The sequence below is a fragment of the Podarcis raffonei genome, chromosome 5 (genome assembly GCF_027172205.1).
Source record: "Podarcis raffonei isolate rPodRaf1 chromosome 5, rPodRaf1.pri, whole genome shotgun sequence".
Taxonomy (NCBI): domain Eukaryota; kingdom Metazoa; phylum Chordata; class Lepidosauria; order Squamata; family Lacertidae; genus Podarcis; species Podarcis raffonei.
The window spans coordinates 11,238,692-11,263,637 of NC_070606.1; the positions used below are offsets into that span (position 1 = coordinate 11,238,692).

At 44.6% G+C, this 24,946-nt stretch overlaps 1 protein-coding gene across 3 annotated transcripts in view; it reads left to right on the forward strand.

Moving 5' to 3' along the window:
• The window catches only part of TSC22D1 (TSC22 domain family member 1), a 65,134-nt gene that overhangs the window by 27,086 nt on the left and 13,102 nt on the right, over positions 1-24,946 (forward strand). The window lies entirely within an intron of this gene.

Consider the following 24,946-nt stretch of genomic DNA (forward strand, 5'->3'; position numbering starts at 1 on the left):
AAGCAGTTGCTGCCTGTGTACCTAAGCATCAATGTGTGATGCTCAGATAGTGCTAGATTAGGGGAAACTGTAGGATCTGAAAGGTTTTTACACTCCTGTCATTGCTGCCCTTGAACGTAGTCGTGCAAAGCATTTCTAACTGGTAAATGCTTTTCTGAAACCATAGTTTTGTTTCCTAAAATCTCAAAGGTATTGTTAGCTTGCTTTCACTCATTTCAAATACTTGCATGCTGTTTTGTTGCATTTTGAATTCTGTTTAACAAGCCTCTGTTTCCTTAGCTGTCCCAGCCTTATATCAGGCTTTCTAGTTTAGGGTGACTTCTCTGGTGATTCTGTTCCAGGCGTAGTTTTGGAAAGCATGTTACTCTGTTCTACGTAGTAATTACGTTTGAGAATGTTGTTTTTCACTGTTTGGTTTATGAGCTGCAGGTTGGAATCTGTGAAGGGAGGATTGGGTGCTAATTGTGTGCCTGAATAGTGAAACGCTTAGATGCTGGTATGTGCCAGTACCAAGATGCCTCTCAAGGGCTCTGCAGATACAGTCATCCACCACGATGCAACTAACCTTTGTAGAGGCCTTCAGATGCTTCTCACTGGAACTGAATACAGGGGTGAAGTAGTCATGGACATTGCAATTCCATAATGCTGCATGTCTCTGTATTGCTCATCTGCAAGAGCATTTAGGGCATAGCATGAGGAAGATTTGACAAAGGCTACTTGAGGTTGTAGGGACGCGGGTGGCGCTGTGGGTTAAACCACAGAGCCTAGGACTTGCCGATCAGAAGGTTGGCGGTTCGAATCCCTGTGACGGGGTGAGCTCCCGTAGCTCGGTCCCTGCTCCTGCCAACCTAGCAGTTCGAAAGCACCTCAGAGTGCAAGTAGATAAATAGGTAAGGTAAGGCGGGAAGGTAAACGGTGTTTCCGTGCGCTGCTCTGGTTCGCCAGAAGCAGCTTAGTCATGCTGGCCACATGACCCGGACGCTGTACGCCGGCTCCCTCGGCCAATAAAGCGAGATGAGCGCCGCAACCCCAGAGTCGGTCACGACTGGACCTAATGGTCAGGGGTCCTTTGCCTTACTTGTGGTTGTGGCAAACTGCAGTCGTACCTTGGATCTTGAACGCCTTGGCTCCCAAACGATCAAAGCTCGGAAGTGAGTGTTCCGGTTTTCAAACGTTATTTTGGAAGCTGAATGTCCAATGGTTCTTACAGTTGGATGCAGGAGCTTCATGCAGCCAATCAGAAGCCACACTTTGGTTTCCAAACGTTTTGGAAGTCAAATGGACAGATTCCATTCGACTTCCAAGGTACAACTGTACAAGAAAAATCTATCTTCGTTCTGCTTCAGGAAGAATGTGGATATCCAGTGTAAATCTTCACTTGAAGCAAAGCTTTAATGTGGCAAATATGCCCAAAACTTCTGAATTATGGTTAGGGATTGAGATGGACTATGCCTGTGCTTTGTGTTCTGTGAAGACCAGATCCGGTAGTGCAGTGTTGTGGCTTTCTGTGGCTTGTTGCCACATAGCTTGTGGCTTTTGTCTTTGCTCCTGAGAGCATGGCAGTTACGGTTTCAAACGCCAGGTAAGTTTGAAAATGTAATAGTAATATGTGCTCAAGGCTGAATTAAGCTGGAAGAAACTCAACATTACAAATTATCAAATTTCATGATTTGTATTCAAATTGTTATGCAGAGAGGTGTGTGTCTTACTTAGAACAAGTGCAAATATATTGTAGTTTTTCTAGTCTATTAGTTGTCTTGGTTCTTGTTTTTATTTTCTACATGCCTTTCTCCCTTTATCTTTTCTCAGTCCCTTATAGTTTTGCAGTACCTCCCATATTTTTAGTTCCTTTATGATACCTTTTTGTGGATTGATTGATTTAAAAATTATCGGTGTGTGTGTGTGTGTGTACAGTCGTACGTCTTCAGGTGCTTCAGGTTAAGAACAGTTTCAGGTTAAGTACGGACCTCCGGAACTAATTAAGTACTTAACCCGATGTACCTCTCTCTCTCTCTCTCTCTCTCTCTCTGTGTGTGTGTGTGTGTGTGTGTGTAAAATATAAATATCCCCTCCCCCTTTTTTTTCTTTGTACAAAAGTGAGGGGCCATAATTCATTGGGGGGGCATATGCAAAAAAAAATTTCTCCACATCTCTGAAATGAATTGCATGGGTAGTACTCCCAACGGTATGTGTAAGGTTACTGATAGTAAGTGACAGATAGGTAGCCGTGTTGGTCTGCCATAGTCAAAACAAAAAAAAAATTTTCTCTTCCAGTAGCACCTTAAAGACCAACTAAGTTAGTTCTTGGTATGAGCTTTCGTGTGCATGCACACATGTATCTGAAGAAGTGTGCATGCACACGAAAGCTCATACCAAGAACTAACTTAGTTGGTCTTTAAGGTGCTACTGGAAGAGAAAATTTTTTTTTTTGTTTTGATAGTAAGTGAATTACTGGAAATCATTTGAAAAAGCCTGATGAAACTGTGGGACTGATAGCAATTACCTAAACAATACGAAGCCTGATCCTCCTGCTACTTAGGAATAAAAACCCAAGAAACACACACACAAAAACCAGTGCTTGATTTGCATTCAGTGTATACCCTAATTTTCAAGTTTCACATTTGTGCCCAAATGGTTCGTGTACAACAAATCTGGCTTATGTTTGCACTGGGGGAAAAAATCTTCATTACGTTCCCTTGGGGTTAGATTTTTTAAAAACATGAAATCCTAAATAATTCCTTTTTACTTATCACTGAGCATTTTCCTGAGCCCCCTTTGTTTGTTTTTTAAAAGTAAATAAATTGTCTGGTGTCATAAGTTACATAGTCATTCACCTATTCTTCCCCTGCTTTTATGGACTGCGGTTCCATACTGTGTCTTAAAGCACAGAGGCTGGGAAATAAATTGTGTGTGTGTGTTTCTGTGTAAAGAAGAGCTAGGGAAAATTAATCTGATTTACGCTCATGTTCCTAAATTGCCCTATATATCAGACAGGTGAACCTGCATAGGTTAACTTGCATGTTGATGTAAATGCCATGTGTTTCTGTGAACCGTTAAATGTTTTTTCTTTATGTTTTTCTGAACAAGCAAGAATGTAATGTGTTTTTAGTTTTTATAACATAACAGAGAATTCTCCATACAATAAACATCTCCACATCCCACATGAGAGCAAGGTACGGACATCAGCTAAATATATCCCGCCACAATTGGGCATGTGTTGCCAGAGATTGCATGTTGGAATTATTTTCCTGATACATATGCTATAGAGGCACACCATATTTCTACAAAATCATTTTTGTTTGTTGTCCATTCAGTACTGTTGGTCAGTTTTTCCATAAGAGCCAAACTCCAAGTAAGGTAAAGGGTAAAGGGACCCCTGACCATTAGGCCCAGTCGTGACCGACTCTGGGGTTGCGGCGCTCATCTCGCTTTATTGGCCGAGGGAGCCAGTGTACAGCATCCAGGTCATGTGGCCAGCATGACTAAGCCGCTTCTGGCAAACCGGAGCAGTGCATGGAAACTCTGTTTATCTTCCCGCCGGAGCGGTACCTATTTATCTACTTGCACTTTGACGTGCTTTCAAACTCCTAGGTTGGCAGGAAACTCCAAGTAGACAGCTGCAAATTATCCAAATCCTTCCAGTTTTGAACAATCAGTAGATGATCGGCAACCAGTAGAAATGCAATCAGTTCTTGCTGGAAAAGGTCATTCCGTTAATTTATTAAAATAGGTTATACAGTGGTACCTCGGGTTATATATGCTTCAGGTTACAGACTCCACTAACCCAGAGTTAAGAACTTTGCTTCAGGATGAGAACAGAAATCATGCAGCGGTGGCACAGCAGCAGGAGGCCCCATTAGCTAAAGTGGTGCTTCAGGTTAAGAACAGTTTCAGGTTAAGAAGGGACCTCCAGAACGAATTAAGTACTTAGCCCGAGGTACTACTGTAAAACCAATTGTGGCATACATCAAACAGACTGAAAGACTACAATCCAGACTCTATAAACCATAGTGCAAGTCTATCGCATATACAACCCTGGCTCCTCTAGCACAGCAGCAATGTTTGAGCATTGATCAGATGACATTTTTGTAGGGTCAAATATTATCTATGTAAGGTTTTGAATGTGTTTTCTCTAACTTGGGCAGACACAACGGCTGTTTAATCCGCATTTTACACCATTCTGCCTGATCAGTCTCCATTGACCAAACTCCAGCATGGTTGTTTACAAGAGCAGTTCACAACAAGCTGTGGATAACTTTGTGCAAGATCCTTAGTCATTCCTTACATAACAGGATCCTAACCATAGCACTTGATTGTTAAAGAGAACAATAACACCTCAACACAGGCGTACACATCGTTTTCATATACTGCTGTTGCTCCTCCTTGTTTGATCTATCCCTTTAAAATTAATACATTCCAATTACGGCATTCCAGTAATGAGTCTCATCCCACCAGGTTTCAGTAATGCCTATTATATAATAGCTGCCACCCTGTAAATAGCATTTAATAGGTTAAATCTGTCCGTCTCGGGAGACAATGGAAGAGTGGGCCTTTGGGTGTGAAGTCTAAACTGTTGGGAGAGTTGCAGCGCCTGCTGTGGCTGTAGGGACCAATATGGGAGAGACATGTTTTGTTGCAGCTGGAGCTGGTGTGCCATGGGGTTTCTTCTTTCTGCGCTCCTTCCAGCAGTTATTTCTCATTCTGCAGTGGATACAAGGCCTGACTGATTGTCTCCAAGCTCTGTGTTCAACTGCAAGGGATTCCCACGTGGCTGACTCTCCTCTCCTGGCTGTTACAGCCCACCCCCCGATCACCGATTCCTTCTTCCAAGCCGGTCTCCAACCCCTCTTCTAGTGCCCACTTGTCAGTATCCAACCATCACTCCTCAGTGTTCAGCCAGTCCCCGACAATCAATATTGTCCCCAATATTTGGTGTCCCTGCATCCTCTGAAATATTGTCTCCCTCCCCTTCAGGATTTAGTTCAAAGCCCTCCTGACCAGGATTGCGAGACTCTTTGAAAACACATTATTGTGTGGTGCAACCCACTTCTTGCCAGAACTCCTTCTTCATGGTCCAAGAAGCCAAACCTTTCCTGACCACACCATCAGTGCAGCCACTTGTTTACTTCCAGTATTTCCCCCACCCCTCTCTTCTTTAGTGATGACTTTAGGAAGGAGTGATGCAAAGACCACCTGTGCCCCATGGCTCTTCAGCTTCCTTCCCAGAGTCTTGTGTTGTTGTTTAGTCATTTAGTCGTGTCCGACTCTTCGTGACCCCATGGACCAGAGCACGCCAGGCACTCCTGTCTTCCACTGCCTCCCGCAGTTTGGTCAAACTCATGCTGGTAGCTTCGAGAACACTTTCCAACCATCTCGTCCTCTGTCTTCCCCTTCTCCTTGTGCCCTCCATCTTTCCCAACATCAGGGTCTTTTCCAGGGAGTCTTCTCTTCTCATGAGGTGGCCAAAGTACTGGAGCCTCAGCTTCACGATCTGTCCTTCCAGTGAGCACTCAGGGCTGATTTCCTTCAGAATGGAGAGGTTTGATCTTCTTGCAGTCCATGGGACTCTCAAGAGTCTCCTCCAGCACCATAATTCAAAAGCATCAATTCTGTCCCAGAGTCTCATAGTCCCTTGCTATACATTGGAGGCTGTGTGTGGCACTATCATTTGTACCCACATGAAACAGAAGGGGTCTCGTGGTCAATGGGCTTCATAAGACTTGACAACTTCTCTGTCACATCATGAATCTTTGCACCTGGAAGACCTCATTGGACATGCTGTTACCTCCACCCACTGCTGTCTCTGTCCCCCTCAGTAGGGCGTCTACTACCACCTCCACATGTCTCTTCCTCCTCAGGGAATTGAACAGGAATCCTATGCTCTGCACCGTCTGTAGCCACCTCGGTGCTCTCTGAGACCTGCAGCTGCTGTCCTTGCTCCTCTGGCCCAGAATCAGCATTCAAAGGGAGGGCATGGATTGTGCAGCTCCCGACAGTCCTGCTTCCATGCGCCGCATTCTTACACGTGGTTAACGCCTCTTGCATGTGGTGATCTTCCTTCCCCCTAGAGCAGGGGTCAGCAACCTTTTTCAGCTGTGGGCCGGTCCACCATCCCTCAGACCCATGTGGTGGGCCAGACTATATTTTGAAGGAAAAAAATACGAATGAATTCCTCTGCCCCACAAATAACCCAGAGATGCATTTTAAATACAGTGGTACCTTGGGTTAAGTACTTAATTTGTTCCGTAGGTCCATTCTTAACCTGAAACTGTTCTCAACCTGAAGCACTACTTTAGCTAATGGGGCCTCCGGCTGCTGCCGCGCCGCTGGAACACAATTTCTGTTCTCTTCCTGAAGCAAAGTTCTTAACCCGAGGTACTATTTCTGGGTTAGCGGAGTCTGTAACCTGAAGCATATGTAACCTGAAGCGTATGTGACCCGAGGTACCACTGTAAACACACACATTCTACTCATGTAAAAACACCAGGCAGGCCCCACAAATAACCCAGAGATGCATTTTAAATAAACACATTCTACTCATGTAAAAACACGCTGGTTCCTGGACCGTCCGTGGGCCGGATTGAGAAGGCGATCGGGCCGCATCTGGGCCCTGGGCCTTAGGTTGCCTACCCCTGCCCTAGAGGCTTCCCCCATCCTGCTCTTCCCTGCCAGAACGTCTTCCCTGAAAGCTCAACTGTGTCAGGCAGTTGTACTTTCTCTTCCAGTGGGGAGCCAGCTGACATTTGTGTGCTTCCTCAGGTAGGAAATCAAACAAACATGGGTGTTGCAGGTCTGGCTGTCCATGTCTCTTGCACCTGTGTACTCCTGACACAGTATTCCAGTTCTCCCCTGCTAAACACCCTTGCAAACACCTCTGTTTGCTATCTCCCAGCAATGTAGAATTGGGGGCTGCTGCTTCCACCCCAACCAGATCACCGACTTACTTCCTCTCAGCAGTAGTCCCTCCCCCTCAGAACATGACGCACACAAAAGTACACAAGCAACCCTCCAAACAGCTTAGATAAGCAACCAGTTTTACTCCCAAAGGCAGTTTGTTTTACTCTCAGTTTGTTCTGTCTCTTCGACCAATCCCTCTCAATTGCCCCAGTTTACTGGCCCTCTTTGCCAGCTCCCAGAGACTGAGAGCAGCTACACAGAACTGGTGTTTTATTCCTCCCGGTGGTTTTGGAAGTGCAGGAGTCCTCCCATTTAGTAACTGAATCGGCTACAGTTTTGCTCTGTAAGTCCTCCAAGCAGTGATAGGATCACCTCATTAAACCGCGGGTGACTTGGCAAAATGAATTGGGAGGAAAACTGAAAGCAAAGCTCTCCATCAGAATAAGTTGGCTCATCACTAATTGACAAGTTTAGGCAGTTCTGCTTCGTTCTGATTATTTTGACAACTCCAGCAAATCTCACTGGGCAGGTCGCATGTGCTCGCAATCTGCAGATCCCATTCTTTGCAGTCCTTTCCCACATTTTTGTGGGAATGTAAAAGGGCTGCTCAAGTCGCTACCACTACGTTGCTCTTCTACCCTTGGATTTATAGAAACATAATGCAGTTGGCACCAATATTTTTCAAGTCAGAGTGAAGAATAGCACGACAGATCCAAGGCACAAAAAGAGGTATTTCATTTAGTGTAGAAAACTGCTTATTGGATGCATGATAGTAGGATGATTGGGGGGGGGGGAGTTCTCATTTGTCCCTGATCTGGATCAGTACCATGTCAGTGAGCAAGTTGTTGAAGCCCCTCACTGACTTCCTATAAAGGTCTGTGACAGGTCGGCAAACTAAGGCCCAATTGCCTTCAAGATCTGGCCCGCAGACTGTCCGTGGATTGGGGTGCTGATTCTGTTCGTTTGGGCTGTGCCATTCCTGCCCCCCGCACCATTCCATTACCCCCCTCCTTCCTCCCAGCTCCCCGCCCTGCCTAGAGGAGGAAGGGGGCTGGGTGAGCGCCATTTCACGCAGCCCCTCTCCGGAGCCAGCCCTTTCGCACCACTCATCTTCCCTCCGCCACTGCCCCTGCCCTGGTTCTCCTGTGGGCCAGAGAGCGGAGCGGATGAGCTCGCTCTGCCAACCACGAGAAGCGGCGGCGGCGGCAGTGGTAGCAACCCCAGGGAAGGTAAGCGCAGCGGCTGGGGGTGAGGGGTGGGGAGGAGGACTACTTGCCCCCCTCTCCGCCTCTTCCAGCTCCCCCCTCCCCCCGTGCCGCTTCTCTGACCCGCCACAAGGTCTGAGGGACAGTAGACTGGCCCACAGCTAAAAAAATTTGCTGACCCCTAGTCTGTGATCTGGGTTGTCGGAATCATTATTGTTGATGTTGCTGCTGCTGTTGTTATTGTTTTGTTTTTGTTACTATTATTTCTTCTATACCATCTTCATCCAAGGATCACAGGGTGATTTACAACAATAACAACAACAATAATAATTTATTATTTATACCCCGCCCATCTGGCTGGGTTTCCCCAGCCACTCTGGGAGGCTTCCAACAAAACACTAAAATACAATAACCTATTAAACATTAAAAGCTTCCCTAAAGAGGGCTGCCTTTAGATGTCTTCTAAAAGTTTGGTAGTTATTTTTCTCTTTGACATCTGGTGGGAGGGCGTTCCACAGGGCGGGTGCCACTACCAAAAAGGTCCTCTGCCTGGTTCCCTGTATCTTGGCTTCTCGCAGCGAGGGAACCGCCAGAAGGCCCTCGGAGCTGGACTTCAGTGTCTGGGCAGAACGATGGAGGTGGAGACACTCCTTCAGGTGTACTGGACCGAGGCCGTTTAGGGCTTAAAGCTCAGTACCAACACTTTGAATTGTGCTCGGAAATGTACTGGGAGCCAGTGTAGGTCTTTCAAGATAATAAAACCACAAAAATCCTTAACACAGTAACAAACAAAAGCAGTTAACACACACACACACCCTACAATTTAAGAGGCCATAAATTGTTTTATTAGCCAGAGAACTGAAAAAAAGAAGAATGCTTTTGACTGGCACCGAAATATACGTAACCAAGGTGCCAGGCGAATCTCCCTGGAGAGAGAGCATCCCACAAATGGGGAGCCACTGCAGCAAAGGCCCCGCTCTCATGTTGCTTCCCTCTGGACCTGTGCAGGAGACATGCAAAGAAGGGGCTCAGAGGGTGATCTCGGGGTCCAGGCTGGTTCATATGCGGAGAGGTGGTCTTTGAGGTATTGTGGTCCTGAGCCATTTAGGACTTTAGCGGTTGAAACTGGCACTTTGAATTGGGCCTGGAAACATAATTGGCAGCCAGGGCAGTCGGGCCAAATCTCAAATTGCCTTGCGCAACTTGGCCGCTGAATTCTGTACCAGCTGAACCTTCCAAAACATTTTCAGAGGCAGCCCCATGTATAACGCGTTGCAGTAATCTAACCTAGAGGTTACCAAAGCATGGATGACGGAAGTTAGGCTATCCCTGCTATTTGGTGTGAATGGTGGCATATCTAGTTTGTCTCCTGAGTATTCCTTTTACTCGGAATTCCTGTAATAGTTTCACTCTTTGGTGGCAGAGAGATTTGTGTAATGTTGCTAAAATACGAGACTGAGCTCTGTCCCCCTATTTACCTGGGAGTTACCCCTAATGAATTGAGTAAGGCTTACTTCTGAGTAGATATGGTTAGGAGTGCACTGTTATGGAGTGAGCAGAAAGTGCTAATATCAAAGTGGTTCAGAGAGGTCTGTGTTGGTTCAAAGAATAAAGGATGTATGGACACCACAGGATTCATTCCCTGATATCCCTGTTGCCATCTGTTTTCATTTTTTAGCAGGATGTGAAAAAATACTGGACCTCTTCTCTGGCACAGATTACCCACAGTTTATTTCGCTCTGCATTCAGTCTTCCTGAATTCTCCCTAGGATGTTCAGCAAAAGAAATCTATTTATTTGTGTGTTTTTGCTAACGGCAGATTCAATTTGCCCACCAAAATTGTAGGTAGGTTGATCTCTGCTTTGGTGGATTAATTTTATTCTAGCAGAGAGAACCCCAAACGCTAGCCTCATTAATGGTTGACCTAGCAAGATGTTGGTTCCATCTCTGCAGACGGAACAAAAAATTTGCTTGCATCACTTTTTATATTAATGATGCTCTTGGCAGAAACGGATCATTTGTTGCCATATTGGTTGCTGCTCTTAACAACTGAAGAGGAAGGGAATTCGTATTAGATGACAATAAAATCTTAGCCAGTTTGAGACTTTTTTTGCTGAAGGCAAAGTGGGGTTGAGGGGGAAAGAGAGGTGGGGAGAAAGAGAAAATTAGGAGGAAAAGTGGAGAGGGGAGGGAAACTTTCATTCTTTGCATAGTATATGAGTGGAGATTTTTTGTCAACATGACATGGACAGGTGTCTTATTTTTGCTGGCAGAGCGAGAGGTCAGAGGGCACAACTTGTAGGAAGGACTCTACCGTTTAAAAACAGAGACACTGGTTGTAATTTGTTACTCATGGAAAATCTTTCAATAAAAACATATGTTTTAAAAAATAAAAGGGCAGAAGCCTGTTAGAAGTGCATCTGCTTCCCCCTGTTCAAAACAAAACACCAACAACAATCAGCCAGAGGAAGCAAAAACTATTTCAGAAAGATTTTCTAGAAACCACCACATCAGTGGCTTTGACGTAGAATGTCAGTAATGTCAGATGGTGCATAATTGCAATGCTGTGCTTTTTCTACCACTGTGAAGTTACGAACCTTGTATTGTTAACAACCACGCCTTCACTTTAAACAAAAAAATTTTTTTTTTAAATAAGTCATAATAATAAACTTTTAAAAAAATTAAAGGTTGTAAAATAACTTCGTGCACAATGTTATAAAATTATCATAATTAGCATTAGTTATACATTACTGTCACATTGGCTCATTAAATGTTTTCAATCCATACCTCACTGGTGCATTAAATTTCAAATCAGTATATCCTGTCCATAAGAATTTTTGTGATGATGATGGGATTAAAATGTTTTGATTTTCATCAGTAAAAGTAAAAAAAAAGGAAGCCAAACTGTGTCAAAGGTATCTTTTTTGGAAATGCCTTTATAATTGCCTATCGATGATGTGTGATGCATTCTGATAGAGATATTGTTGACTCAAGCCTCAGTTTGTGTATTGCAAGCTTCCTTCCATTGTTGGGCAATAACTAGCCTAGCTGCTGAGAACAAGAAGAAAATTCTTTAGATTAGAGAGTAGAGTCCAAGGATCTTGTTTTTGTTTTTATTGTGTTTTTTATGTTTTTATATTGTGATTTTATCTTGTGAACCAGCCTGAGACCTGCAGACAGTGAAATAACTGATGTCCTGTCTAAAATACTGAATATTCTCCTCTGCCCTTGAGTGTCTTCTTGTTCAGCTCTTCCGCCCTGGTTCTCCGAATTTTTTACTTTGATCCCCTGTTAGTTTTCCGTCAATTTAGGTGGGAAGGAAAGGACAGACCTCAACTCTTTCTTCAGGGCCTCCAGGTTCCTCATCTTTCTTTCTCCAGCCCTTATTCTTTCAATTGATAGCAAGCTCAGAGACTCTGAGACTGACAGCTGTTTGGCCCAACAGACTGAACTAAGTAGGCTGAAGCAGCGTCCAAGGTCTCCAGGCAAACTGAAGGGCAGTGAGGTGGAAGGAAGGTTGTGCCCTGAACGTATTCCGATATCACCTGGTCTACTAAAATCTCAACAGATCTACAGAAATATAGGCTTTCTGAAAATACTTTCAAATGAGACATATCTACCCTACAACATGCTGCACCAAAGTAGCAATAAGTTTTGCACCAGATCAGTGTGTTTCCGAGCACAATTCAAAGTGTTGGCGCTGACCTTTAAAGCCCTAAACGGCCTCGGTCCTGTATACCCGAAGGAGCGTCTCCACCCCCATCGTTCAGCCCAGACACTGAGATCCAGCGCCGAGGGCCTTCTGGCGGTTCCCTCATTGTGAGAAGTGAGGTTACAGGGAACCAGACAGAGGGCCTTCTCGGTGGTGGCACCCGCCCTGTGGAACGCCCTCCCTTCAGATGTGAAGGAAATAAGCAGCTATCCTATCTTTAAAAGACATCTGAAGGCAGCCCTGTTTACGGAAGTTTTAAATATTTAATGCTGTACTGTTTTTAACATTTGATTGGGAGCCGCCCAGAGTGGCTGGGGAAACTCAGCCAGATGGGCGGGGTATAAATAATAAATTATTATTATTATTATTATTATTATTATTATTATTATTATTATTATTATTATTATTGCCAAGCTAGTGGCAGTTGTGTTCAGTTTGCTCTGCAATCCGCAGGATGGTCTGCTTAGTTCCTGCCGCTCTGAATTGTTTGCAGAATCTAGTTACAAATGAATGAAGCTTTTTTAAAAGCTTCTTTTAAAAAAATAGATAGTCTGTTTTGGATTCAGTCAAGGCCAGTGATTGTTCTGGTCGATCTGAAAGGCCTGACTAGTAGGAGGAGGAGTTTAGTTAGCAAAGCCAAAAGAAATGTAATAATTAGTGGTAGCTCTCTGTCTGGCCCACTAAGCAGATCTCCTTTGGCCCTCATTCCCAGCTGCTTGTAGCATTCCTCCAATAAAGCAAAAGTAAATAATAATAATAATAATAATAATAATAATAATAATAATAAAAACAAAAAAAAATTTTTCTTCCAGTAGCACCTTAAAGACCAACTAAGTTAGTTCTTGGTATGAGCTTTCGTGTGCATGCACACTTCTTCAGATACCTTAGAGAAAGTGTTGCATAGTTTTCTTGCATATTCAGTGGGATACGTGGATTGTAGAGGGTTCTTAATTCTAAGACCCTTGGGTATAATGTCCAGGTTCTTGCATTTAGTAAGAAAGAAGATATCAGTCTGTACCTGTGCAAGTTTCTTGGTGAGGTTGATGGACTTCCATTTCATGCGGCTCAATGTGGTGCCTTCCATAGTTCCAGTTACAGATAGGTAGCCGTGTTGGTCTGCCATAGTCAAAACAAAAAATTTTTTTTCTTCCAGTAGCACCTTAAAGACCAACTAAGTTAGTTCTTGGTATGAGCTTTCGTGTGCATGCACACTTCTACCTTACAACATGCTGCACCAAAGTAGCAATAAGTTTTGCACCAGATCAGTGTGTTTCCAAGCACAATTCAAAGTGTTGGTGCTGACCTTTAAAACCCTCAACGGCCTCGGTCCTGTATACCTGAAGGAGCCTCTCTCCACCCCCATCGTATCTGAAGAAGTGTGCATGCACCTGAAAGCTCATACCAAGAACTAACTTAGTTGGTCTTTAAGGTGCTACTTGAAGAAAAAAAAAATTTGTTTTGACTATGGCAGACCAACACGGCTACCTATCTGTAACTAATTATTATTATTATTATTATTATTATTATTATTTATACCCCGCCCTCCCCAGCCAAGGCCAGGCTCAGGGCGGCTAACAAGCAATAATAAAAACAACTTAAATGAATACAACTTAAAAACAATATTAAAATACAACAATTAAAATATTAAAATGCAGCCTCATCATGGGAGGAGAAAGGGGGGGGAAGAGGGGGAGGGAATCAAATTGGCTCCAAGCCAAAGGCCAGGCGGAACAACTCTGTCTCACAGGCCCTGCGGAAAGAAATCAGATCCTGCAGGGCCCTGGTCTCATGAGGCAGAGTGTTCCACCAGATCGGAGCCAGAGTTGAAAAGGCCCTGCCTCTGGTTGAAGCTAATCTAACTTCCTTAGGGCCCGGGACCTCTAGGGTGTTGCTATTTATGGACCTTGAGGCTCTCCGTGGGGCATACCAGGAGAGGCGGTCCTGTAGGTATGAGGGTCCTAGGCCGTGAAGGACTTTAAAGGTCAAAAGCAGCACCTTAAATCTGACCCTGTACTCCACCGGGAGCCAGTGCAACTGGAAAAGCACTGGGTGAATATGCTCCCATGGCAGAGACCCCGTGAGGAGCCTCGCTGCAGCATTTTGCACCCGCTGGAGTTTCTGGGACAGCTTCAAGGGCAGCCCCGCGTAGAGCGAATTACAGTAGTCAAGCCTGGAGATGACCGTCACATGGATCATTGTGGACAGGTTGGGACGGGAAAGGTAAGGGACCAACTGCTTGATGCGGTGAAGGTGGAAAAATGTCGCCTTGGCTGTTGCTGTAACCTGTGCCTCCATGGAAAGGGAGGCGTCGAGGATTACACCCAAACTCTTAAGCTCTGGTTGAAGCCAATCTAACTTCCTTAGGGCCTGGGACCACTAGGGTGTTGCTATTTATGAACCTTGAGGCTCTCCGTGGGGCATACCGGAAGAGGCGGTCCCGTAGCTACGAGGGTCCTAGGCCGTGAAATCTGTTTTCATTGATGAATTACTGAGTATTGAGTCCATAGCTTCGAGGGACCTTGCCTGCTTTTTAAACAGATGCCTCTGGTGTGTCTAGCTCCCCCCACCTTTCCAACTGCACATGTTGCGTCCAACGGCTTGACTAAAAAAAGACTCTGCATAATTGTTCTTGCAAGATGCAGATGTGAGATATATGAGTTGCATGAGCTGATTTGGTGCACATGCATTCCACTGTGAGCAAGATGGAGGCATCCTGTCTTCAGGTTTTGCACCTGGAAGAGCAAAAAGCAGGTATGTGGCTAAGGGATGCCCGCTTCTCCAATATATAGAGCAGCTTGAAGTCATTTTGAAAGTAGCACTAGCCTGGAACCCCGTAGCACACAGCATTGAAATGGCAGCAAGAATATGCTCTGTCTTCTGAAGTTTATTTGTCGGCCTGGTTTAGAAACTCTGTACAGTTCCTTGTGCAATTGTCATGCATTGCAGCAGAACCTCCTTAATAGAAATATTGCGTACTTTTAAATTTACAAATTAAAAAGTACCGATTCTCAGTATTTTAGACAGGACACCAGTTATTTCACTGTCTGCAGAGTAGTGAAATCTCTGAAGATCTGAGGATTAGTCCTCTCTGGGTTCACTTAATTCTAATTAGGGATGCTTCTTTCATGATATTACTGTCAGCGGGGTCATTTATGAAAAATAAAATGAGAGCTAGGTTGGAGATTGGGTGGTTTGAATTGGGTAATATATTCTCTGTGTACAAAGGAGGAATACAGGAGGTCTACAATAGGATGGAAAGGAGTGGTTGCCAAAACAGAAAGCGAAAGTTTGCTTTAATTGAAAAGACTGAGAAATACTGAAAAAGTAGGACTTCAAATCAGGTCCGTCCCCCCCTCCGTCCCCCGTTGATTGGTGTGTGTAATCTATCAATTAGTGCCACCTATAGGTCAATTTAAAGTTTGTCACTAGTTTTGAAGTGTATGATCTAAAGGGGAGAAAAATGAGCAATAGTTTCAAAGGAAACCCACAACCTTGGTCTTGACAATGAAGCTGACATTATCTCGCACCTCATGAAAACCCTCCTGGGTGAAGAAGGGCTCACACGTGAAAGGAATGTTAATCACATCGCACAGCAAAACTCAAAACTGAGATGAAGTTCAGAGGTATCATTTAAAATAAAAGGGATGCTATGTCTTACCTGGTTAACAATAAAATATGGGTCAAGGTTTGGGGTGCTCAAGCCTCCTTCCACCGTTGTGGAAGGATAGGAGTTTGGCATTTATTCTGGGTCTTTTGCAGAACAAAATTGACGAATTTGTTTTTTCTGCCACTTTCATATCTCGTTCAGTGAGATCCAAATTTGGAGTGATTGGAATACAAAAAAAGCAGTTTGGGTAGGATCACCATTTTTACCATTGCTAATCTGTCTGGGAGGGTAAAATGGGTTTTTCTCTTTTTCTTTTCTTTCTTTTTTTTCAAATTTTGAAGAATTGGCTGCCATACAGGGGGATAGGTTTGTGAACAGAGTCTGTTAAGGTTTTCTTGTTCTATTTATTCCCCAATACATAAGCTTTGTGTGATAGAGTCTAATGCCTTTTTGAGTTCTGTGAATGCATTTTGGATTCATCTGCGGGCTTGATAATGTTGCATAGGTGTTAAGCTTTTGAACTATTGCTGCTTCCATGTTCAAAGGTTCAGGTGTCCTTACCATTAAATCGTCAGCAAATAGTCCAGTCTTATAGTTTTGTTTTCCAATTCCCTTGATGTCCAGCATTGTTCTGAGGAATATAACTAGGATGAACAAAAAGGGAGATAATGGACAGCCTTGCTTTGTCCCCTGTCAAATCCTCTCTGGGGATGAATTTATATTGTTTGTTCTTACTGTGGCCCAAACTTCGGAGTATGTTTGTTTCAAAATGTGTATGCATCTTGGGGCAAATTGCATTTTAGATAGGACATCCAGCAAAAAGTCCCCTTCCAGGCAGTCAGAGGCCTTGAGGAAATCCTAAGCTCTTGACTACTATCTGTTTACTCCGTTCAATTTTGTTTAAATGTTTTCTAATTGGTTCAGTGATGTTTCAACAGGGGACAAAACCAGCTTTGTTAGTTTGTGTGAAAATACCTTAATTTTGTTGACAAGCACTGACGTAAATGGTTTATCATCCATCTATATCAGAGAGATTGGCTGAAAAATTTCTACCTTCTGGTGATCTTTGGGAACAGCTTACAATCTTAGAGTGGTCGTTATATAGGCAGACCATGTATGATAAAAAATGTTTCCTTGAATTTTTTCCATCAAAAAACAACAACCCAGAAATGATAGCATAGGTAAACTTTCTTAAAAAAAATATTTGGGGATTGCAAGGTATATAATTTAGGACAAAAGGAGGCAAATTCTGAGAAGTAATTTGTATGTGTCTTGTGGGTTTTTTTGTCTTTACCTTTTAAAAAGTTCCTCCAGGTGGCGCCCTCGTACATTAAAGTTGAAGTCGCCCCCCAGTATAGCTTCTCCCTCAGCAAATTCATTGTATTTTCGTTACACCTTTTGAATAAAGCCAAGTTGCTTCAGTTATTTTTTTAATTGCCATTCATTGTCCCTTTAATAAAAAAAAATCTGTATCATTATTGTCTTTCAGTATCTAGTGGATTTTAAAGTTTATTCCTTTTGTCAAAAATGATTGCTATCCCCAGCCTTTGAACATGGTGCTGTCAATTGATGTTGAAACCAACTAGCACTGAGGACTTTGCTTGCTATAGCTGGTTTGTGTATCTCTTGTAAAAAGGCAATTTGTGGTTTCATTGCACACACACACACACACATTCTGGGTGTTTCTTTTTTATCAGATCACTATTCCTTCTTATGTTTAGTGTTACAGCCTTTAGTGAATCCATTTCTAAAACTTAAAGCATTCTCTTTTGGGTTACTAACAGTTAGTGAATTATAATATATAATAAACACTATAAACACAGACCCATTTTCCAACTGATGTATTTGGTCTGGTGGTTGTTTTCATATACGTTGGAAGCCACCCAGAATGGGTGGGGCAACCCAGTCAGATGGGCAGGGTACAAAGATTATTATTATTATTATTATTATTATTATTATTAGGCAGACCTCTGTCCCTGCCAACCGTAGCAGGGGGAAATCAGTAAGCTACATACACAGTGTTGAAAATTTCCCTTCTCTGGGTTATTTGCTGTTTCTTCCAAACCCCAGTGCAAGGACCTCCAGGAGAGAGAGGAAAACGCGGCGTGGCATCAACTTGCAAACTGCAGAACAAGCCTATATGATGTTCTTACCAATTTCCCCTTAGATCTGCAGTACTCCATGGAGAAAATGACCGTTAACCGCAATGACTAGTTAGTTGGGTTCTCAAAAGTTAAGTTTAAAAAACAAAAATGCCAACAGAAAGCTGCATTGAAAGAACTGTCTTAGAATGCGAATGCTATTGCATTAGTTTCACTGAGCTGATACGATACTCTCTGTCCGGAAGAGAGTATAATTGACATTGCTTATTATTATTACTGTTAAGCTTCTTAATGTCGTACGCTCCTTCCCAACCAAAGCCCCTGAAAGAGCTTTACAGCAGTGTCTGCTAATGACCAGACAATAAAAGTTGGGGAGGAAGGGTTTTTCTAATTAATCCTGCCCTTGTGGTTGTCCTTGAGCTAAATGGGAGTTCTGAGAAACAATGGGGAGATTCATCTTTCTCTCTTCCAGTAATGCGGGATTGATAGTTCAGCTGTCTGTCGCCTCCCCGTTCCAGCTTTCTGTGTTTCAGAAAAGAGAATTGAGCAAGTAGATTGTTTTGAAACGAGGGCAGGAGAGCTTTTGTTGGCCCTTCTAAAACACGTCGATGAGAGATCAGTCCAACTGTAAACCCTTTTCTGTGAAATAACGCAAGCAGGATGTCTTTGATGCTGAGAAGAGTGATTCATCAGAACTGGAGTTCAGGAAAATTGCTGGATGTAACTGCTGAGGTGGAATGCTGATCAGGAAGATTTTTAATCTCTCTTGATGCTTTATGTAAGAGGGTAACACGTGATCTCAAGCTCTGGGATGGCATTACTTTTCCTCCTTCTCTCTGCTGGCTGTAACCGGCAAATTTTGAATAGAAGCATCTAGCAGGCATTTTTAAAAAAGATTTCCTTTTAAAATAAAGCACTGCCAGATTCAATTTGTATGATAATCCTAAATGCATTCATGCTTACATGTTTATTTTGCTGTCTGGATGTACAGCCACTTAACCAATGGACACAAAATAGAGATTGATGTAACTGTCAGTTCTCCAGGGACAAGTCCTCCACTGAATAGTCATGAAAGTGTTTTTGGACTTGGAGCAGCATCTTAAGAGGTAACTGTAAAATTATGTTTGTTGAATTATAAGCTCTTGTTATGGTTTTCTAAAAAGCAAGCCCTGTCTGGAAGCCCGATTGCTTTCTCTGTATAAAACAATGCAGTGGTTTCTCGAACTTTTTTTTCCTCGGCCACACTTTCAGAATAAAAATTTGCTTGCACCACGCCGAATTTTTTTATTGCTAAGAAATACATTGGAAAACAAAAAGAAACAACTCCTAGCAGCGCTTGGTTTTGAAAGGATATCTATCCATATTCTGTAAATTAAAAAATATATATTTTGATACTATGATCCACTGAAATGTTTAATTGTTTCTTTGATTGTCCTGGAATCTTTGTATCGCACCTCTCCTACGACACCCTTTGAGAACCACTGAGATAAGGGCTGCTTAGCTCAGAATTGCAATTATTATTATTTTTAACAGAACGATAGATGTCTTGACTTAGCTAAAGAAATTCTGTGTTGTTTATAGCTGTGTATTATCATTAAAACCAGTACTTTTACTCTCTTCTGAATCGTGCTGAATCTAATAGACTCCACTTCCAAAGCCCAGCCCTGCTTGCAAATGGGCTTGTGCTGGTCACTATCCCCGTTTCTGAATTTTATCTTATCAGTAGGCATAAGGCAATCATTCTTAACTTTTTGCACTGCAAACCCCTTTGATGATGAGAGCTATGGAGCCCCTCCCCAGAAGAATGCAACTAGAATCATAGAATTGTAGAGTTGGAAGGGAACCCAAAGGTCATGTAGTTGAACCTCCTGAAATGCAGGAATCTCAACTAAAGCATTCATGGCAGATGGCATACGTACAATATTTTGTGGACAAATTATTTTATTGCACTGGCATAAGGAGACACAGACTACTCTCAATTTTAGGCACGGTGCACCTGCAGTTTCTATCTTTGCAGCTTTCAGTGTTCCCCATCTTATATTCGTGCAGCTGGTTCTTCCTGCCTAAGTGCAGAACCTTACATTTATCCTTGTTGAAATTCATTTTGTTAGTTTGTGCCCAGTTCTCCAGACTGTTACGGTCATCTTGATTCCTGATACAGACTTCTGTGGTATTAGCTACCGTCCCAAGTCTGCAGATTTGATGAGCATCGCCTCAATTTCTTCAAGTCGTTTATAAAGACGTTGAGCAACAACAGGCCCAGAGCAGAACCCTGTGGCTCCCCACTCGTCACTTTTTCCAGCATAATAAGGAACCATTAGTGAGCACTCTTTGGGTTTGGTCAGTCAACCAGCAACAAATCCACCTAACAGTTACCTTGTCTAGCTCATATTTTACCAGCTTCCTCACAAAAATGTAATGGGGGATTTAGCAAAAGCCTTGTTGAAATCAAAATACACCATGTCCATGGCATTCCCCTAATTCACCAAGCTTGTAACTCTGGCATGACTTGTTGAGAAACACAAGATGGGTCTTGGTAATCACACCATCCTTTTCTAAGTGCTCACCAGACTGGCTTTTTAATTATTTGTTCTAGGACCTTTACTGGTATCAAGCTGACCAGTCGGTAGTTACTTGGGTTTTCTCCCTCCCCCTTTTGAAGATGGGGACAATATTTGCCCACCTCCAGTCTGGAGGGACCTCACCTGTTCTCTAATTATTATAAAATATTATAGACAGGCTCTGAGATTACATCTGTAAACTCCTTTAGTACCCTTGGATGCAGCTCATCAGGCCCTGGAGATAAGAATTACCGTATTTTTCGTCCCATAGGACGCTCCGTCCCATAGACGCACCTACTTTTTTTGGGGGGGGGGAAATAAAGGAAAAAAAATTCCCCTTTATTCCCCCCCCAAAACCAGGTCGGGGAACAGTGGGATGGCGGCGCTGCGCCTCCCCACTGTCCCCCGAGCTTGTGGGGCTGGCCGATGTCTGCCCGGCGCGAGGGGCGCTCTGCTTCAGGGCGCCCCACATGCCGGGCGGCAGGCTGCGGACACCTGCGCGAAGCACAGGCCGTCCTCCGAAGGGCACTCCGTGCTCCGCGCTGCAGGCTTCCGCCTGCAGGACTTGCGCGCCCGGGGGGAGTTCCCCCAGTGCACAAGGCTTGCCGACACCTGCGCGAAGCACGGGGCGTCCTCCGAAGGGTGCTCTGCGCTGCAGGCTGCCGCCCGCACGCCTTGCGCGCCTGGGGGGAGTTCCCTGGGCCGCGCAAGGCTTGCGGACACCTGCACGAAGCACGGGGCGTCCTCCGAAGGGCGCCCCGTGCTCCGCGCTGCAGGATGCCGCCTGCAAGCCTTGCGCGCCCGGGGGAACTCCACCCCGGGCGCGCAAGGCTTGCGGATAGCTTCCTGGAGCCTGGAGAGCGAGAGGTGTCGGTGCACACCGACGCCTCTCACTCTCCAGGCTTCAGCGAAAGCCTGCATTCGCCCCATAGGACGCACACACATTTCCCCTTCATTTTTGGAGGGGAAAAAGTGCGTCCTATAGGGCGAAAAATACGGTAATTTAAAGTAGCTAGGAGTTCCCTTGCATGGGATGGGGTGGTGCTGTGGGTTAAACCACAGAGCCTAGGGCTTGCTGATTGGAAGGTCGGCGGTTCGAATCCCCGCAACGGGGCTAGCTCCCGTTACTTGGTCCCTGCTCCTGCCAACCTAGCAGTTCGAAAGCACGTCAAAGTGCAAGTAGATAAATAGGTACCACTCTGGCAGGGAGGTAAACGGTGTTTCCATGCGCTGCTCTGGTTTCACCAGAAGTGGCTTAGTCATGCTGGCCACATGACCCGGAAGCTGTACGCCGGCTCCCTCGGCCAATAAAGCAAGATGAGCGCCGCAACCCCAGAGTCGTCCGTGACTGGACCTAATGGTCAGGGGTCCCTTTATCTTTACTAGGAGTTCCCTTGCCACCTCTTTTCCTATCTTGGGCTACAACTCCGTCCTTGCATCGGTTATTCTGTTATCACCAGGTTGAGCACTGCTTTCCTTTTATAGGTGCAAACAGAGGTAAAGTTGGTGTTGAGCAGTTCCACCGTCTCTCTTGTCATCCAACAGCATTTCTCTGTCTTCCCGCAGAGGACCTACTGCTTCCATGTTCTTCCCTTTTGGTTTGAGCATAGCCTGTGGAAGCCCTTTATTATTTTTAACCTCTCTTGCAAACAAGATCTCATTCTGAGCTGTAGCCCGCAACTGTTGGCTGCTCTTACTTCGTGATTTCCCCTTTCTTCCATTTCGTATCCATGCCCTTCTTAAATCTCGGCTCACCTGTCAGTAGGGAGCCACCTACCACCAACAGACGTCTCTTCCTCCTTTGGGGAGTGGCAGGAATCATTCTGTACCCTACCCCTTCCACAGCCACTTGGGTGTATTCTGAGGTCAGCAATGGCTGCCCGTGCTCCTCTGGCCCAGAAGCAGTGTCCAAGGTCAATTTTCCAGTCTCACAACATGACTCCTGACAGTCCTGTTTCTGTGTGTCATATTCCTCCAGAGATTTCTCTCCTGCATTGGGCGATCTTCCTCCTCCCTAGAGGCACCCCACCCCCATGTCACTGTTTCAGGACAGTCCACTCTGCTCTCTCCAGAAATTCCTCATTTTGCCTGATGATTTGAAGTGTCGATAGGTGGGCCTCAAGTTGGTGGACCACCTGTTCCTGCAAGGCAACCAGCTGGCACTTGCTGTGGGTGTAATTTCTCACATTCTCAGGCTGGAAGGCAAGCATGGCACAGGTGTTGACGCAGCTCCCTGCTGCCCATGTTTCTTGGTCCTGGGTACACCATGGGGCAGCACTTCCTGCCTTTCACACTAATCGCCCATACAAACTGTCAGTTTGCATTTCTTAGTGCAGAAAGTATTGATCTGATGTGTAGAGATCTTTCCTATTCCAATTACAGCGGTACCTCGGGTTACAGACACTTCAGGTTACAGACTCCGCTAACCCAGAAATAGTACCTCGGGTTAAGAACTTTGCTTCAGGATGAGAACAGAAATCGTACGGCGGCAGCAGGAGGCCCCATTAGCTAAAGTGGTACCTGAGGTTAAGAATAGTTTCAGGTTAAGAACGGACCTCCAGAACGAATTAAGTTCTTAACCCGAGGTACCACTGTAGTTCAAGAAGGTCCTGGATGTTTCTCTGTGTGAAAGAAACAAGCAGAAGGTACATGATGTTCCGGTTATTCCTTCAGAGAAGCCGAGTACAGCTGGCTTAAACTGGTTCTCTTATCTCTTTCTGTCAAGGGCATGCTGACTAGTAAGGCCAGAGGGAGTCTGGGTTTCACTTTCTGTATCTCTTTTCCTTCTGGTGTGGTGTTCTGCACATAGTATGCTCAGTATTAAGGTTTAGACCAGGCTTCCTCAACCTTGGCCCTGCAGATGTTTTTGGCCTACAACTCCCATGGTCCCTAGCTAGCAGGACCAGTGGTCTGGTTTGAACTTACAGTGGATGCTTGGGTTGTGAATGTGATCCGTGCGGAAGGCATGTTCACAACCTGCAGTGTTCGCAACCCGCAGCACTGCATCTGCGCACGCGCGGGTTGCGCTTCTGCACATGTGCGATTTAGTGGTTCTGTGCATGTGTGAGCGCCAAAACCCAGAAGTAAACCGTTCCGGTACTTCCAAGTTTCGGCGCATCTGTAACCCAAAGCGTCTGTAACCCGAGGTATGACTGTATTATAAATTATTGTAAGTTTAAGTTAAGTCTGCTGCAACTGGATTTCTTATGGACAGTGCCAATCCTGAATATATTGGGTTTGTGACCATTTGCCTTCAGTAGCAGTAAAGCTCTGCTGGATGAAATACAATGGCCTCTGGTCTATCTTTCAAGAATCCTGCAGTGTGTTTAAGTTTTTACTCTGCTAACTATACACTGGAATATACTCTGGATCAATGCTGAGTAAAATTTCAATGACAAATTGCCCTTACAAACACCCCCTTTTTACAAATCCTGGTCATGAGCTCCTAAACAGAAGCTCCCAGAAACTGCAAGCAACTACGCAGATAGAAGCGCTCATCTGTTTAAGGATGTGGTGGTCAGCCAGTTCTAGATGTTACTTTCAGAAGAATAATTCACAGTTTAGTAGTGCTCATGGATGTGGCCAAACTAAGCTGGCATGAGGTCACAGTTTAGAAAGGTGTGCAGGTCCAACAGCTTCTGGGCAGAGAGAGCCTGGCTCTCCACACCCTAGTAGCATTCAGGTTTGAGTTCTGTTTTGTACATGGGACTACCATTTGAAGACTTGATAAGCGTACTTAGTCCAAAGTGCTACTTCTAGATTACAAGCAGGGACCAGACACTGGAACATTTCTTACTACTACTGTTGTTGTTTAGTCGTGTCCGACTCTTCGTGACCCCATGGACCAGAGCACGCCAAGCACTCCTGTCTTCCACTGCCTCCCGCAGTTTGGTCAGACTCATGTTTGTAGCTTCGAGAACACTGTCCAACCATCTCGTCCTCTGCCGTCCCCTTCTCCTTGTGCCCTCCATCTTTCCCAATATCAGGGTCTTTTCCAGGGAGTCTTCTCTTCTCCTGAGGTGGCCAGCTTCACGATCTGTCCTTCCAGTGAGCACTCAGGGCTGATTTCCTTCAGAATGGAGAGGTTTGATCTTCTTGCAGTCCATGGGACTCTCCAGAGTCTCCTCCAGCACCATAATTCAAAAGCATCAGTTCTTGGGCTATCAGCCTTCTTTATGGTACAGCTCTCACTTCCATACATCTTACTACTACTACTACTACTACCACCAATAATAATAATTTTATTATTTATACCCCACCCATCTGGCTGGGTTTCCCCAGCCACTCTGGGCAGCCTACAGCAATGCTGCAACACTGGGTTAGCATGAGACTCTTAATATCTGAGTCACGGGTTCAAGCTCCACGTTGTGCAAAAGATGCCTGCATTGCAGGAAGTTGCACCCGATGACCCTTGTGGTCTACAATTCTACTGGCTGGTGGTCCAATCCCAAACATACCTCATTGTGTTTGTTTGTATCTTTTTAAAGCCCTGTACAGTTTTGGGCGCCTTTTGGATAAATTTGGGAGGTCTATCTTCATTAGTCCTTTGTACATGATGTAGAGATCCCTTTATTTCTGAGATCCTGCGAGAGGCTGTAGCCAGATTGGAAATCGGGCACCATCTGGTGGTCAATAGTCAACATTTCAAGCTTAAATAAACAAAGAGGAAACTTCCATCTTGGCTCCTCCCCGCACACCTTGAGCCAATTTTTTTTATCTTTGCCTCACAGAAAGCAGTTGTTTTTCTCGAGACTCCTGGCTTCTCCTCTTCAACTTTCAGGCTTGTGGTTCTCCTTGTTTTCATATTTCGCCTCCTTTTGTCTGTGTTGCATCAGTTTATAACCATTTAGAAAAACGTCTGT